The sequence below is a fragment of the Styela clava genome, chromosome 15, assembly GCF_964204865.1.
Source record: "Styela clava chromosome 15, kaStyClav1.hap1.2, whole genome shotgun sequence".
NCBI lineage: Eukaryota > Metazoa > Chordata > Ascidiacea > Stolidobranchia > Styelidae > Styela > Styela clava.
The window spans coordinates 8,296,637-8,306,385 of NC_135264.1; the positions used below are offsets into that span (position 1 = coordinate 8,296,637).

At 47.0% G+C, this 9,749-nt stretch overlaps 38 non-coding genes and 11 pseudogenes across 38 annotated transcripts; all 49 read right to left on the reverse strand.

Annotated features, from left to right (window-relative positions):
- Positions 1-119, reverse strand: LOC144414194 (5S ribosomal RNA). Its single transcript, XR_013470085.1, has one exon. It is a non-coding gene; the product is annotated as a 5S ribosomal RNA (ribosomal RNA).
- An 81-nt stretch (positions 120-200) lies between these two features.
- LOC144414195 (5S ribosomal RNA) lies at positions 201-319 on the reverse strand. Its single transcript, XR_013470086.1, has one exon. It is a non-coding gene; the product is annotated as a 5S ribosomal RNA (ribosomal RNA).
- An 81-nt stretch (positions 320-400) lies between these two features.
- LOC144414197 (5S ribosomal RNA) lies at positions 401-519 on the reverse strand. The gene has a single exon (XR_013470088.1). It is a non-coding gene; the product is annotated as a 5S ribosomal RNA (ribosomal RNA).
- An 81-nt stretch (positions 520-600) lies between these two features.
- LOC144414198 (5S ribosomal RNA) lies at positions 601-719 on the reverse strand. The gene has a single exon (XR_013470089.1). It is a non-coding gene; the product is annotated as a 5S ribosomal RNA (ribosomal RNA).
- Positions 720-800: 81 nt separating this feature from the next.
- On the reverse strand, positions 801-919 carry LOC144414199 (5S ribosomal RNA). The gene has a single exon (XR_013470090.1). It is a non-coding gene; the product is annotated as a 5S ribosomal RNA (ribosomal RNA).
- An 81-nt stretch (positions 920-1,000) lies between these two features.
- Positions 1,001-1,119, reverse strand: LOC144414989 (5S ribosomal RNA). The gene has a single exon (XR_013470881.1). It is a non-coding gene; the product is annotated as a 5S ribosomal RNA (ribosomal RNA).
- An 81-nt stretch (positions 1,120-1,200) lies between these two features.
- LOC144418214 (5S ribosomal RNA) lies at positions 1,201-1,319 on the reverse strand (annotated as a pseudogene).
- An 81-nt stretch (positions 1,320-1,400) lies between these two features.
- On the reverse strand, positions 1,401-1,519 carry LOC144416778 (5S ribosomal RNA). The gene has a single exon (XR_013472671.1). It is a non-coding gene; the product is annotated as a 5S ribosomal RNA (ribosomal RNA).
- Positions 1,520-1,600: 81 nt separating this feature from the next.
- LOC144414200 (5S ribosomal RNA) lies at positions 1,601-1,719 on the reverse strand. The gene has a single exon (XR_013470091.1). It is a non-coding gene; the product is annotated as a 5S ribosomal RNA (ribosomal RNA).
- An 81-nt stretch (positions 1,720-1,800) lies between these two features.
- On the reverse strand, positions 1,801-1,919 carry LOC144413424 (5S ribosomal RNA). The gene has a single exon (XR_013469451.1). It is a non-coding gene; the product is annotated as a 5S ribosomal RNA (ribosomal RNA).
- An 81-nt stretch (positions 1,920-2,000) lies between these two features.
- On the reverse strand, positions 2,001-2,119 carry LOC144416188 (5S ribosomal RNA). The gene has a single exon (XR_013472082.1). It is a non-coding gene; the product is annotated as a 5S ribosomal RNA (ribosomal RNA).
- An 81-nt stretch (positions 2,120-2,200) lies between these two features.
- On the reverse strand, positions 2,201-2,319 carry LOC144416142 (5S ribosomal RNA). Its single transcript, XR_013472036.1, has one exon. It is a non-coding gene; the product is annotated as a 5S ribosomal RNA (ribosomal RNA).
- Positions 2,320-2,404: 85 nt separating this feature from the next.
- Positions 2,405-2,523, reverse strand: LOC144414174 (5S ribosomal RNA). Its single transcript, XR_013470065.1, has one exon. It is a non-coding gene; the product is annotated as a 5S ribosomal RNA (ribosomal RNA).
- An 81-nt stretch (positions 2,524-2,604) lies between these two features.
- LOC144417594 (5S ribosomal RNA) lies at positions 2,605-2,723 on the reverse strand (annotated as a pseudogene).
- An 81-nt stretch (positions 2,724-2,804) lies between these two features.
- Positions 2,805-2,923, reverse strand: LOC144417092 (5S ribosomal RNA). The gene has a single exon (XR_013472985.1). It is a non-coding gene; the product is annotated as a 5S ribosomal RNA (ribosomal RNA).
- Positions 2,924-3,004: 81 nt separating this feature from the next.
- Positions 3,005-3,123, reverse strand: LOC144414201 (5S ribosomal RNA). The gene has a single exon (XR_013470092.1). It is a non-coding gene; the product is annotated as a 5S ribosomal RNA (ribosomal RNA).
- Positions 3,124-3,204: 81 nt separating this feature from the next.
- On the reverse strand, positions 3,205-3,323 carry LOC144417496 (5S ribosomal RNA; annotated as a pseudogene).
- An 81-nt stretch (positions 3,324-3,404) lies between these two features.
- LOC144412431 (5S ribosomal RNA) lies at positions 3,405-3,513 on the reverse strand (annotated as a pseudogene).
- An 81-nt stretch (positions 3,514-3,594) lies between these two features.
- On the reverse strand, positions 3,595-3,713 carry LOC144416064 (5S ribosomal RNA). The gene has a single exon (XR_013471958.1). It is a non-coding gene; the product is annotated as a 5S ribosomal RNA (ribosomal RNA).
- Positions 3,714-3,794: 81 nt separating this feature from the next.
- Positions 3,795-3,913, reverse strand: LOC144417955 (5S ribosomal RNA; annotated as a pseudogene).
- Positions 3,914-3,994: 81 nt separating this feature from the next.
- LOC144416295 (5S ribosomal RNA) lies at positions 3,995-4,113 on the reverse strand. The gene has a single exon (XR_013472188.1). It is a non-coding gene; the product is annotated as a 5S ribosomal RNA (ribosomal RNA).
- An 81-nt stretch (positions 4,114-4,194) lies between these two features.
- On the reverse strand, positions 4,195-4,313 carry LOC144417118 (5S ribosomal RNA). Its single transcript, XR_013473011.1, has one exon. It is a non-coding gene; the product is annotated as a 5S ribosomal RNA (ribosomal RNA).
- Positions 4,314-4,394: 81 nt separating this feature from the next.
- On the reverse strand, positions 4,395-4,513 carry LOC144414202 (5S ribosomal RNA). Its single transcript, XR_013470093.1, has one exon. It is a non-coding gene; the product is annotated as a 5S ribosomal RNA (ribosomal RNA).
- An 81-nt stretch (positions 4,514-4,594) lies between these two features.
- Positions 4,595-4,713, reverse strand: LOC144414990 (5S ribosomal RNA). The gene has a single exon (XR_013470882.1). It is a non-coding gene; the product is annotated as a 5S ribosomal RNA (ribosomal RNA).
- An 81-nt stretch (positions 4,714-4,794) lies between these two features.
- On the reverse strand, positions 4,795-4,913 carry LOC144417071 (5S ribosomal RNA). The gene has a single exon (XR_013472964.1). It is a non-coding gene; the product is annotated as a 5S ribosomal RNA (ribosomal RNA).
- An 81-nt stretch (positions 4,914-4,994) lies between these two features.
- On the reverse strand, positions 4,995-5,113 carry LOC144414991 (5S ribosomal RNA). The gene has a single exon (XR_013470883.1). It is a non-coding gene; the product is annotated as a 5S ribosomal RNA (ribosomal RNA).
- An 81-nt stretch (positions 5,114-5,194) lies between these two features.
- On the reverse strand, positions 5,195-5,313 carry LOC144416637 (5S ribosomal RNA). Its single transcript, XR_013472530.1, has one exon. It is a non-coding gene; the product is annotated as a 5S ribosomal RNA (ribosomal RNA).
- Positions 5,314-5,394: 81 nt separating this feature from the next.
- LOC144414937 (5S ribosomal RNA) lies at positions 5,395-5,513 on the reverse strand. The gene has a single exon (XR_013470829.1). It is a non-coding gene; the product is annotated as a 5S ribosomal RNA (ribosomal RNA).
- An 85-nt stretch (positions 5,514-5,598) lies between these two features.
- On the reverse strand, positions 5,599-5,717 carry LOC144414203 (5S ribosomal RNA). Its single transcript, XR_013470094.1, has one exon. It is a non-coding gene; the product is annotated as a 5S ribosomal RNA (ribosomal RNA).
- An 81-nt stretch (positions 5,718-5,798) lies between these two features.
- On the reverse strand, positions 5,799-5,916 carry LOC144417164 (5S ribosomal RNA). The gene has a single exon (XR_013473056.1). It is a non-coding gene; the product is annotated as a 5S ribosomal RNA (ribosomal RNA).
- An 81-nt stretch (positions 5,917-5,997) lies between these two features.
- Positions 5,998-6,106, reverse strand: LOC144412432 (5S ribosomal RNA; annotated as a pseudogene).
- An 81-nt stretch (positions 6,107-6,187) lies between these two features.
- Positions 6,188-6,306, reverse strand: LOC144416065 (5S ribosomal RNA). The gene has a single exon (XR_013471959.1). It is a non-coding gene; the product is annotated as a 5S ribosomal RNA (ribosomal RNA).
- Positions 6,307-6,387: 81 nt separating this feature from the next.
- LOC144417956 (5S ribosomal RNA) lies at positions 6,388-6,506 on the reverse strand (annotated as a pseudogene).
- Positions 6,507-6,587: 81 nt separating this feature from the next.
- Positions 6,588-6,706, reverse strand: LOC144416297 (5S ribosomal RNA). Its single transcript, XR_013472190.1, has one exon. It is a non-coding gene; the product is annotated as a 5S ribosomal RNA (ribosomal RNA).
- An 81-nt stretch (positions 6,707-6,787) lies between these two features.
- On the reverse strand, positions 6,788-6,906 carry LOC144414204 (5S ribosomal RNA). The gene has a single exon (XR_013470095.1). It is a non-coding gene; the product is annotated as a 5S ribosomal RNA (ribosomal RNA).
- Positions 6,907-6,987: 81 nt separating this feature from the next.
- LOC144414205 (5S ribosomal RNA) lies at positions 6,988-7,106 on the reverse strand. The gene has a single exon (XR_013470096.1). It is a non-coding gene; the product is annotated as a 5S ribosomal RNA (ribosomal RNA).
- Positions 7,107-7,187: 81 nt separating this feature from the next.
- On the reverse strand, positions 7,188-7,306 carry LOC144414744 (5S ribosomal RNA). Its single transcript, XR_013470634.1, has one exon. It is a non-coding gene; the product is annotated as a 5S ribosomal RNA (ribosomal RNA).
- An 81-nt stretch (positions 7,307-7,387) lies between these two features.
- On the reverse strand, positions 7,388-7,506 carry LOC144414206 (5S ribosomal RNA). The gene has a single exon (XR_013470097.1). It is a non-coding gene; the product is annotated as a 5S ribosomal RNA (ribosomal RNA).
- An 85-nt stretch (positions 7,507-7,591) lies between these two features.
- On the reverse strand, positions 7,592-7,710 carry LOC144414536 (5S ribosomal RNA). The gene has a single exon (XR_013470425.1). It is a non-coding gene; the product is annotated as a 5S ribosomal RNA (ribosomal RNA).
- An 81-nt stretch (positions 7,711-7,791) lies between these two features.
- On the reverse strand, positions 7,792-7,909 carry LOC144417165 (5S ribosomal RNA). Its single transcript, XR_013473057.1, has one exon. It is a non-coding gene; the product is annotated as a 5S ribosomal RNA (ribosomal RNA).
- An 81-nt stretch (positions 7,910-7,990) lies between these two features.
- On the reverse strand, positions 7,991-8,109 carry LOC144414583 (5S ribosomal RNA). Its single transcript, XR_013470473.1, has one exon. It is a non-coding gene; the product is annotated as a 5S ribosomal RNA (ribosomal RNA).
- Positions 8,110-8,190: 81 nt separating this feature from the next.
- On the reverse strand, positions 8,191-8,309 carry LOC144416159 (5S ribosomal RNA). Its single transcript, XR_013472053.1, has one exon. It is a non-coding gene; the product is annotated as a 5S ribosomal RNA (ribosomal RNA).
- An 81-nt stretch (positions 8,310-8,390) lies between these two features.
- On the reverse strand, positions 8,391-8,509 carry LOC144417802 (5S ribosomal RNA; annotated as a pseudogene).
- Positions 8,510-8,590: 81 nt separating this feature from the next.
- LOC144415499 (5S ribosomal RNA) lies at positions 8,591-8,709 on the reverse strand. Its single transcript, XR_013471391.1, has one exon. It is a non-coding gene; the product is annotated as a 5S ribosomal RNA (ribosomal RNA).
- Positions 8,710-8,790: 81 nt separating this feature from the next.
- LOC144412609 (5S ribosomal RNA) lies at positions 8,791-8,899 on the reverse strand (annotated as a pseudogene).
- Positions 8,900-8,980: 81 nt separating this feature from the next.
- Positions 8,981-9,099, reverse strand: LOC144418369 (5S ribosomal RNA; annotated as a pseudogene).
- An 81-nt stretch (positions 9,100-9,180) lies between these two features.
- Positions 9,181-9,299, reverse strand: LOC144417957 (5S ribosomal RNA; annotated as a pseudogene).
- An 81-nt stretch (positions 9,300-9,380) lies between these two features.
- Positions 9,381-9,499, reverse strand: LOC144416779 (5S ribosomal RNA). Its single transcript, XR_013472672.1, has one exon. It is a non-coding gene; the product is annotated as a 5S ribosomal RNA (ribosomal RNA).
- Positions 9,500-9,580: 81 nt separating this feature from the next.
- On the reverse strand, positions 9,581-9,699 carry LOC144414208 (5S ribosomal RNA). The gene has a single exon (XR_013470099.1). It is a non-coding gene; the product is annotated as a 5S ribosomal RNA (ribosomal RNA).
- Between the last annotated feature and the right edge of the window lie 50 nt (positions 9,700-9,749).

Genomic DNA, 9,749 nt, shown 5'->3' on the forward strand with positions numbered 1-9,749 from the left:
AGCCTACGACACTCGGTATTCCCAGCCGGTCACCCATGCAAGTACTAACCGAGCCCGACATTGCTTAACTTCCGAGATCGAACGAGATCGGGTGCATTCAACGTGGTATGGTTGTAGGCGATAAAGTAGTAGTCTATTCGGCTATTTGTATTTCGCAGTTGTTGGAAAACAGAGCAAAATCGAATGAAACGGCGACGAGAAGCCTACGACACTCGGTATTCCCAGCCGGTCACCCATGCAAGTACTAACCGAGCCCGACATTGCTTAACTTCCGAGATCGAACGAGATCGGGTGCATTCAACGTGGTATGGTTGTAGGCGATAAAGTAGTAGTCTATTCGGCTATTTGTATTTCGCAGTTGTTGGAAAACAGAGCAAAATCGAATGAAACGGCGACAAAAAGCCTACGACACTCGGTATTCCCAGCCGGTCACCCATGCAAGTACTAACCGAGCCCGACATTGCTTAACTTCCGAGATCGAACGAGATCGGGTGCATTCAACGTGGTATGGTTGTAGGCGATAAAGTAGTAGTCTATTCGGCTATTTGTATTTCGCAGTTGTTGGAAAACAGAGCAAAATCGAATGAAACGGCGACGAGAAGCCTACGACACTCGGTATTCCCAGCCGGTCACCCATGCAAGTACTAACCGAGCCCGACATTGCTTAACTTCCGAGATCGAACGAGATCGGGTGCATTCAACGTGGTATGGTTGTAGGCGATAAAGTAGTAGTCTATTCGGCTATTTGTATTTCGCAGTTGTTGGAAAACAGAGCAAAATCGAATGAAACGGCGACAAAAAGCCTACGACACTCGGTATTCCCAGCCGGTCACCCATGCAAGTACTAACCGAGCCCGACATTGCTTAACTTCCGAGATCGAACGAGATCGGGTGCATTCAACGTGGTATGGTTGTAGGCGATAAAGTAGTAGTCTATTCGGCTATTTGTATTTCGCAGTTGTTGGAAAACAGAGCAAAATCGAATGAAACGGCGACGAAAAGCCTACGACACTCGGTATTCGCAGCCGGTCACCCATGCAAGTACTAACCGAGCCCGACATTGCTTAACTTCCGAGATCGAACGAGATCGGGTGCATTCAACGTGGTATGGTTGTAGGCGATAAAGTAGTAGTCTATTCGGCTATTTGTATTTCGCAGTTGTTGGAAAACAGAGCAAAATCGAATGAAACGACGACGAAAAGCCTACGACACTCGGTATTCCCAGCCGGTCACCCATGCAAGTACTAACCGAGCCCGACATTGCTTAACTTCCGAGATCGAACGATAACGGGTGCATTCAACGTGGTATGGCTGTAGGCGATAAAGTAGTAGTCTATTCGGCTATTTGTATTTCGCAGTTGTTGGAAAACAGAGCAAAATCGAATGAAACGGCGACAAAAAGCCTACGACACTCGGTATTCCCAGCCGGTCACCCATGCAAGTACTAACCGAGCCCAGCCTTGCTTAACTTCCGAGATTGAACGAGATCGGGTGCATTCAACGTGGTATGGTTGTAGGCGATAAAGTAGTAGTCTATTCTGCTATTTGTATTTCGCAATTGTTGGAAAACAGAGCAAAATCGAATGAAACGGCGACGAGAAGCCTACGACACTCGGTATTCCCAGCCGGTCACCCATGCAAGTACTAACCGAGCCCGACATTGCTTAACTTCCGAGATCGAACGAGATCGGGTGCATTCAACGTGGTATGGTTGTAGGCGATAAAGTAGTAGTCTATTCGGCTATTTGTATTTCGCAGTTGTTGGAAAACAGAGCAAAATCGAATGAAACGGCGACAAAAAGCCTACGACACTCGGTATTCCCAGCCGGTCACCCATGCAAGTACTAACCGAGCCCGACATTGCTTAACTTCCGAGATCGAACGAGATCGGGTGCATTCAACGTGGTATGGTCGTAGGCGATAAAGTAGTAGTCTATTCGGCTATTTGTATTTCGCAGTTGTTGGAAAACAGAGCAAAATCGAATGAAACGGCGACGAAAAGCCTACGACACTCGATATTCGCAGCCGGTCACCCATGCAAGTACTAACCGAGCCCGACATTGCTTAACTTCCGAGATCAAACGAGATCGGGTGCATTCAACGTGGTATGGTTGTAGGCGATAAAGTAGTAGTCTATTCGGCTATTTGTATTTCGTAGTTGTTGGAAAACAGAGCAAAATCGAATGAAACGGCGACGAAAAGCCTACGACACTCGATATTCCCAGCCGGTCACCCATGCAAGTACTAACCGAGCCCGACATTGCTTAACTTCCGAGATCGAACGAGATCGGGTGCATTCAACGTGGTATGGTTGTAGTCGATAAAGTAGTAGTCTGTTCTGCTATTTGTATTTTGCAGTTGTTAGAAAACAGAGAAAAAACGAATGGAACGGCGACGAAAAAAAAGCCTACGACACTCGGTATTCCCAGCCGGTCACCCATGCAAGTACTAACCAAGCCCGACATTGCTTAACTTCCGAGATCGAACGAGATCGGGTGCATTCAACGTGGTATGGTTGTAGGCAATAAAGTAGTAGTCTATTCGGCTATTTGTATTTCGCAGTTGTTGGAAAACAGAGCAAAATCGAATGAAACGGCGAGGAAAAGCCTACGACACTCGGTATTCCCAGCCGGTCACACATGCAAGTACTAACCGAGCCCGACATTGCTTAACTTCCGAGATCGAACGAGATCGGGTGCATTCACCGTGGTATGGTTGTAGGCGATAAAGTAGTAGTCTATTCGGCTATTTGTATTTCGCAGTTGTTGGAAAACAGAGCAAAATCGAATGAAACGGCGACGAAAAGCCTACGACACTCGGTATTCCCAGCCGGTCACCCATGCAAGTACTAACCGAGCCCGACATTGCTTAACTTCCGAGATTGAACGAGATCGAGTGCATTCAACGTGGTATGGTTGTAGGCGATAAAGTAGTAGTCTATTCGGCTATTTGTATTTCGCAGTTGTTGGAAAACAGAGCAAAATCGAATGAAACGGCGACGAAAAGCCTACGACACTCGGTATTCCCAGCCGGTCACCCATGCAAGTACTAACCGAGCCCGACATTGCTTAACTTCCGAGATCGAACGAGATCGGGTGCATTCAACGTGGTATGGTTGTAGGCGATAAAGTAGTAGTCTATTCGGCTATTTGTATTTCGCAGTTGTTGGAAAACAGAGCAAAATCGAATGAAACGGCGACGAAAAGCCTACGACACTCGGTATTCCCAGCCGGTCACCTATGCAAGTACTAACCGAACCCGACATTGCTTAACTTCCGAGATCGAACGAGATCGGGTGCATTCAACGTGGTATAGTTGTAGGCGATAAAGTAGTAGTCTATTCGGCTATTTGTATTTCGCAGTTGTTGGAAAACAGAGCAAAATCGAATGAAACGGCGACAAAAAGCCTACGACACTCGGTATTCCCAGCCGGTCACCCATGCAAGTACTAACCGAGCCCGACATTGCTTAACTTCCGAGATCGAGTGCATTCAACGTGGTATGGTTGTAGGCGATAAAGTAGTAGTCTTTTCGGCTATTTGTATTTCGCAGTTGTTGGAAAACAGAGCAAAATCGAATGAAACGGCGACGAAAAGCCTACGACACTCGGTATTCCCAGCCGGTCACCCATGCAAGTACTAACCGAGCCCGACATTGCTTAACTTCCGAGATCGAACGAGCTCGGGTGCATTCAACGTGGTATGGTTGTAGGCGATAAAGTAGTAGTCTATTCGGCTATTTGTATTTCGCAGTTGTTGGAAAACGGAGCAAAATCGAATGAAACGGCGACGAAAAGCCTACGACACTCGGTATTCCCAGCCGGTCACCCATGCAAGTACTAACCGAGCCCGACATTGCTTAACTTCCGAGATCGAACGATAACGGGTGCATTCAACGTGGTATGGTTGTAGGCGATAAAGTAGTAGTCTATTCGGCTATTTGTATTTCGCAGTTGTTGGAAAACAGAGCAAAATCGAATGAAACGGCGACAAAAAGCCTACGACACTCGGTATTCCCAGCCGGTCACCCATGCAAGTACTAACCGAGCCCGACATTGCTTAACTTCCGAGATTGAACGAGATCGGGTGCATTCAACGTGGTATGGTTGTAGGCGATAAAGTAGTAGTATATTCGGCTATTTGTATTTCGCAGTTGTTGGAAAATAGAGCAAAATCGAATGAAACGGCGACGAGAAGCCTACGACACTCGGTATTCCCAGCCGGCCACCCCTGAAAGTACTAACCGAGCCCGACATTGCTTAACTTCCGAGATCGAACGAGATCGGGTGCATTCAACGTGGTATGGTTGTAGGCGATAAAGTAGTAGTCTATTCGGCTATTTGTATTTCGCAGTTGTTGGAAAACAGAGCAAAATCGAATGAAACGGCGACAAAAAGCCTACGACACTCGGTATTCCCAGCCGGTCACCCATGCAAGTACTAACCGAGCCCGACATTGCTTAACTTCCGAGATCGAACGAGATCGGGTGCATTCAACGTGGTATGGTTGTAGGCGATAAAGTAGTAGTCTATTCGGCTATTTGTATTTCGCAGTTGTTGGAAAACAGAGCAAAATCGAATGAAACGGCGACGAAAAGCCTACGACACTCGGTATTCGCAGCCGGTCACCCATGCAAGTACTAACCGAGCCCGACATTGCTTAACTTCCGAGATCGAACGAGATCGGGTGCATTCAACGTGGTATGGTTGTAGGCGATAAAGTAGTAGTCTATTCGGCTATTTGTATTTCGCAGTTGTTGGAAAACAGAGCAAAATCGAATGAAACGGCGACGAAAAGCCTACGACACTCGATACTTCCAGCCGGTCACCCATGCAAGTACTAACCGAGCCCGACATTGCTTAACTTCCGAGATCGAACGAGATCGGGTGCATTCAACGTGGTATGGTTGTAGGCGATAAAGTAGTAGTCTATTCGGCTATTTGTATTTCGCAGTTGTTGGAAAACAGAGCAAAATCGAATGAAACGGCGACGAAAAGCCTACGACACTCGGTATTCGCAGCCGGTCACCCATGCAAGTACTAACCGAGCCCGACATTGCTTAACTTCCGAGATCGAACGAGATCGGGTGCATTCAACGTGGTATGGTTGTAGGCGATAAAGTAGTAGTCTATTCGGCTATTTGTATTTCGCAGTTGTTGGAAAACAGAGCAAAATCGAATGAAACGGCGACGAAAAGCCTACGACACTCGATATTTCCAGCCGGTCACCCATGCAAGTACTAACCGAGCCCGACATTGCTTAACTTCCGAGATCGAACGAGATCGGGTGCATTCAACGTGGTATGGTTGTAGGCGATAAAGTAGTAGTCTATTCGGCTATTTATATTTTGCAGTTGTTGGAAAACAGAGCAAAATCGAATGAAGCGGCGACGAAAAGCCTACGACACTCGGTATTCCCAGCAGGTCACCCATGCAAGTACTAACCGAGCCCGACATTGCTTAACTTCCGAGATCGAACGAGATCGGGTGCATTCAACGTGGTATGGTTGTAGGCGGTAAAGTAGTAGTCTATTCGGCAATTTGTATTTCGCAGTTGTTGGAAAAAAGAGAAAAAACGAATGGAACGGCGACGAAAAAAAAGCCTACGACACTCGGTATTCCCAGCCGGTCACCCATGCAAGTACTAACCGAGCCCGACATTGCTTAACTTCCGAGATCGAACGAGATCGGGTGCATTCAACGTGGTATGGTTGTAGGCGATTAAACAGTAGTCTATTCGGCTATTTGTATTTCGCAGTTGTTGGAAAACAGAGCAAAATCGAACGAAACGGCGACGAAAAGCCTACGACACTCGGTATTCCAGCCGGTCACCCATGCAAGTACTAACCGAGCCCGACATTGCTTAACTTCCGAGATCGAACGAGATCGGGTGCATTCAACGTGGTATGGTTGTAGGCAATAAAGTAGTAGTCTATTCGGCTATTTGTATTTCGCAGTTGTTGGAAAACAGAGCAAAATCGAATGAAACGACGACAAAAAGCCTACGACACTCGGTATTCCCAGCCGGTCACCCATGCAAGTACTAACCGAGCCCGACATTGCTTAACTTCCGAGATCGAGTGCATTCAACGTGGTATGGTTGTAGGCGATAAAGTAGTAGTCTATTCGGCTATTTGTATTTCGCAGTTGTTGGAAAACAGAGCAAAATCGAATGAAACGGCGACGAAAAGCCTACGACACTCGGTATTCCCAGCCGGTCACCCATGCAAGTACTAACCGAGCCCGACATTGCTTAACTTCCGAGATCGAACGAGCTCGGGTGCATTCAACGTGGTATGGTTGTAGGCGATAAAGTAGTAGTCTATTCGGCTATTTGTATTTCGCAGTTGTTGGAAAACGGAGCAAAATCGAATGAAACGGCGACGAAAAGCCTACGACACTCGGTATTCCCAGCCGGTCACCCATGCAAGTACTAACCGAGCCCGACATTGCTTAACTTCCGAGATCGAACGATAACGGGTGCATTCAACGTGGTATGGTTGTAGGCGATAAAGTAGTAGTCTATTCGGCTATTTGTATTTCGCAGTTGTTGGAAAACAGAGCAAAATCGAATGAAACGGCGACAAAAAGCCTACGACACTCGGTATTCCCAGCCGGTCACCCATGCAAGTACTAACCGAGCCCGACATTGCTTAACTTCCGAGATTGAACGAGATCGGGTGCATTCAACGTGGTATGGTTGTAGGCGATAAAGTAGTAGTCTATTCGGCTATTTGTATTTCGCAGTTGTTGGAAAATAGAGCAAAATCGAATGAAACGGCGACGAGAAGCCTACGACACTCGGTATTCCCAGCCGGTCACCCATGCAAGTACTAACCGAGCCCGACATTGCTTAACTTCCGAGATCGAACGAGATCGGGTGCATTCAACGTGGTATGGTTGTAGGCGATAAAGTAGTAGTCTATTCGGCTATTTGTATTTCGCAGTTGTTGGAAAACAGAGCAAAATCGAATGAAACGGCGACAAAAAGCCTACGACACTCGGTATTCCCAGCCGGTCACCCATGCAAGTACTAACCGAGCCCGACATTGCTTAACTTCCGAGATCGAACGAGATCGGGTGCATTCAACGTGGTATGGTTGTAGGCGATAAAGTAGTAGTCTATTCGGCTATTTGTATTTCGCAGTTGTTGGAAAACAGAGCAAAATCGAATGAAACGGCGACGAAAAGCCTACGACACTCGATATTCCCAGCCGGTCACCCATGCAAGTACTAACCGAGCCCGACATTGCTTAACTTCCGAGATCGAACGAGATCGGGTGCATTCAACGTGGTATGGTTGTAGGCGATAAAGTAGTAGTCTATTCGGCTATTTATATTTTGCAGTTGTTGGAAAACAGAGCAAAATCGAATGAAGCGGCGACGAAAAGCCTACGACACTCGGTATTCCCAGCCGGTCACCCATGCAAGTACTAACCGAGCCCGACATTGCTTAACTTCCGAGATCGAACGAGATCGGGTGCATTCAACGTGGTATGGTTGTAGGCGGTAAAGTAGTAGTCTATTCGGCAATTTGTATTTCGCAGTTGTTGGAAAAAAGAGAAAAAACGAATGGAACGGCGTCGAAAAAAAAGCCTACGACACTCGGTATTCCCAGCCGGTCACCCATGCGAGTACTAACCGAGCCCGACATTGCTTAACTTCCGAGATCGAACGAGATCGGGTGCATTCAACGTGGTATGGTTGTAGGCGATTAAACAGTAGTCTATTCGGCTATTTGTATTCCGCAGTTGTTGGAAAACAGAGCAAAATCGAACGAAACGGCGACGAAAAGCCTACGACACTCGGTATTCCAGCCGGTCACCCATGCAAGTACTAACCGAGCCCGACATTGCTTAACTTCCGAGATCGAACGAGATCGGGTGCATTCAACGTGGTATGGTTGTAGGCGATAAAGTAGTAGTCTATTCGGCTATTTGTATTTCGCAGTTGTTGGAAAACAGAGCAAAATCAAATGAAACGGCGACGAAAAGCCTACGACACTCGGTATTCCCAGCCGGTCACCCATGCAAGTACTAACCGAGCCCGACCTTGCTTAACTTCCGAGATCGAACGAGATCGGGTGCATTCAACGTGGTATGGTTGTAGGCAATAAAGTAGTAGTCTATTCGGCTATTTGTATTTTGCAGTTGTTGGAAAACAGAGCAAAATCGAATGAAACGGCGACGAAAAGCCTACGACACTCGGTATTCCCAGCCGGTCACCCATGCAAGTACTAACCGAGCCCGCCATTGCTTAACTTCCGAGATCGAACGAGATCGGGTGCACTCAACGTGGTATGGTTGTAGGCGATAACGTAGTAGTCTATTCGGCTATTTGTATTTCGCAGTTGTTGGAAAACAGAGCAAAATCGAATGAAACGGCGACGAAAAGCCTACGACACTCGGTATTCCCAGCCGGTGACCCATGCAAGTACTAACCGAGCCCGACATTGCTTAACTTCCGAGATCGAACGAGATCGGGTGCATTCAACGTGGTATTTTTGTAGACGATAAAGTAGTAGTCTATTCGGCTATTTGTATTTCGCAGTTGTTGGAAAACAGAGCAAAATCGAATGAAACGGCGACGAAAAGCCTACGACACTCGGTATTCCCAGCCGGTCACCCATGCAAGTACTAACCGAACCCGACATTGCTTAACTTCCGAGATCGAACGAGATCGGGTGCATTCAACGTGGTATGGTTGTAGGCGATAAAGCAGTAGTCTATTCGGCTATTTGTATTTCGCAGTTGTTGGAAAACAGAGCAAAATTGAATGAAACGGCGACAAAAAGCCTACGACACTCGGTATTCCCAGCCGGTCACCCATGCAAGTACTAACCGAGCCCGACATTGCTTAACTTCCGAGATCGAGTGCATTCAACGTGGTATGGTTGTAAGCGATAAAGTAGTAGTCTATTCGGCTATTTGTATTTCGCAGTTGTTGGAAAACAGAGCAAAATCGAATGAAACGGCGACGAAAAGCCTACGACACTCGGTATTCCCAGCCGGTCACCCATGCAAGTACTAACCGAGTACGACATTGCTTAACTTCCGAGATCGAAGGAGCTCGGGTGCATTCAACGTGGTATGGTTGTAGGCGATAAAGTAGTAGTCTATTCGGCTATTTGTATTTCGCAGTTGTTGGAAAACAGAGCAAAATCGAATGAAACGGCGACGAAAAGCCTACGACACTCGGTATTCCCAGCCGGTCACCCATGCAAGTACTAACCGAGCCCGACATTGCTTAACTTCCGAGATCGAACGATAACGGGTGCATTCAACGTGGTATGGTTGTAGGCGATAAAGTAGTAGTCTATTCGGCTATTTGTATTTCGCAGTTGTTGGAAAACAGAGCAAAATCGAATGAAACGGCGACAAAAAGCCTACGACACTCGGTATTCCCAGCCGGTCACCCATGCAAGTACTAACCGAGCCCAGCCTTGCTTAACTTCCGAGATTGAACGAGATCGGGTGCATTCAACGTGGTATGGTTGTAGGCGATAAAGTAGTAGTCTATTCTGCTATTTGTATTTCGCAATTGTTGGAAAACAGAGCAAAATCGAATGAAACGGCGACGAGAAGCCTACGACACTCGGTATTCCCAGCCGGTCACCCATGCAAGTACTAACCGAGCCCGACATTGCTTAACTTCCGAGATCGAACGAGATCGGGTGCATTCAACGTGGTATGGTTGTAGGCGATAAAGTAGTAGTCTATTCGGCTATTTGTATTTTGCAGTTGTTGGAAAA